This window comes from Hibiscus syriacus, unplaced genomic scaffold (assembly GCF_006381635.1).
Source record: "Hibiscus syriacus cultivar Baekdansim isolate YM2019G1 unplaced genomic scaffold, ASM638163v2 tig00116962_pilon, whole genome shotgun sequence".
NCBI lineage: Eukaryota > Viridiplantae > Streptophyta > Magnoliopsida > Malvales > Malvaceae > Hibiscus > Hibiscus syriacus.
Window position 1 is genome coordinate 3,141,764 of NW_024063488.1, and position 2,351 is coordinate 3,144,114.

Sequence of the window (2,351 nt, forward strand, 5' to 3'; positions counted from 1 at the left end):
GAGATCAATTTCATTTGTTTTGTCAGTTCAATTGAATATGAGAAATCGACGATAAAGTGAGAGTGATATAAGGTTGACATTTTACATGCCTTATATTCTATGAAGATATCATGAGATAAAAAAATTATGACATAAACTGCATTAAGGTTGTCTCGGATCTGGAGCTTTTCATTTAAAATGGGTAGTTATAATGTCTCGCTAAAGGCCACTTATGACTTGTATAATTAAATACGATTTTATCTATTGTAAACGTTAATTGAACCTATAGAGTTGCACACTAAGAATTGATAAGAATGGTTGTTGTTATTACTATAAATGATAATTTAAGATAATGAAATTATTTTAAATTACATTCTAAAAGATTATTTATTATGAAAATTTAAATAAGTTAATTTCATATTCTTTTGATATAATATTTTTGTTCATTATTATTTCTTTATTTGATTTATAAATAATATTAAATAAATAATATAATGAAATAATACTTTATTAGGGTTTGGATGAATTTGAATTCCTTATCAGATAAGAGATTTGCTTTATATTATTATTTATTTAAAAGCATTTTAGATAAATAATAATTATGTTTTTATTTAAAAGAGTTTTAAATTAAGTATGATTAAAAAATGAATGATTGATTTTAACCCTATTTTAAGTCACACATATATATGTGTGTGTGATATATCATATATGCTAGGGTAAATAATTAATCTTTTTTCAAGTGTCAAATATCCAAAAACCACAAAACATATTTTCCAAAAAAGGAACTAACATTATTTTAACCATTCTTGATTCATTCACGTATGGATATGTATAGAGGGTAGTCGTCTTTTAGAAAGACAACACCTTTAAAGATCGAAAGAAAATCAGAGACAAGATTCTCAAACTATAGATTAAGGTAATCTCACAATTTTATTTTACCGTAATTAGTATAATATAGAAGAGATCCTAGGATTGATAGAGGTTATTTAAATTTTCTGTTGCATTATTCTTGTCTCGATTTCCTTCGGGTACGTGAGTTGAGGGAAGGATGGAGTAGTTTGAAGGTCTAAAGTGTGTGAGATGGCTAGACAAAAGAGGATGCGCCTGGGACGCACCAAACAAGATAAGATTTAGGTCTCAGTTTTGAAAACAACAATGATAATGATACATTAATATTTAAACAATTCTAAATTCTAATCCATTTTCGTTATAAAAATCAAGAGATGAACCGTAGCGAAAAAATAGCTTATCAATAATAAATTAAGGATTAAAAATAATTTTAAAATTTTCAAAACTTGTTACTACCTGTGAATTGTCACCATGCGAATCTTCAGACATACGGAGTGTATCCTGCGAGCAACCACCATGATTATGTGTCAATCACCTACAAAGTGTTATTACTTACTAAATTCTGCTATGCGAACCTTTACTTCGTACAAGTGATCACGTATTGATCATCTACGACCCGTGAACATATACTATTTGTGATCACAACCGATCACATGTTGGTACAAATGATTTCATTTGATGACAAATTAGTCTAAACCATCACTTCGTAAGATGCTCAATCAATACCAACGTCACAACAATTCTCTATCAACACCTATTCGAATCATTATGAATAGTCATGCAATTGAGAGTAAAAGGACGTACACACTTCTTCACAAAAAAATTCAGACCAACGCTGTTGGAATCACCATCGTACCACCATCTACCGTAATTATTCACTTTATCCGTTAACAAAATTAAATCAATAAAAATCTATTATTATGAACAAAATAATTATAAAAATATTTTTATTAAAAATATAATAAATAATCATTATATATTAATGTGTTCAGTAGAGTTAATCTCTAATTAGAAATTGTGTGGAACCTGAATAAGCCATGCGTTTGTAATACAAAAACATAAAGTAGTAGTATCCTTAAATAATGTCGTAAAGTGCGAATCTAGTCATCCATGTCATGAATCACAAACCCGCTACCGCACATTCATTTATTATAATATTATAAAATATTTCAGCATTACATCTCTCTCTCTCTATATAAAATAGTACGTATTATAATATCTGTTAAGGTTTTTTTTACTTAACAACGTAAATATATTTGTAAATGTAATTATTTGAATTTAAAATTTTTATAAAAAAAATATTTTTTTTTAATTACTAAGACCATTAATAAATTTCACATGACCATACATTGCCATCTATTACTATAATAAAGGGAGGGACCACAAATTTATACCTCATGGATTTTTCAATTTAACATAATAAAATGTAACCACTCAAAACATTAGTATTTTAGGATAAAGTATAAAAATGGTCTCCAATCATAAAGCATCGTTTTATAGAGTCCCTTGATAATTAAAAAATA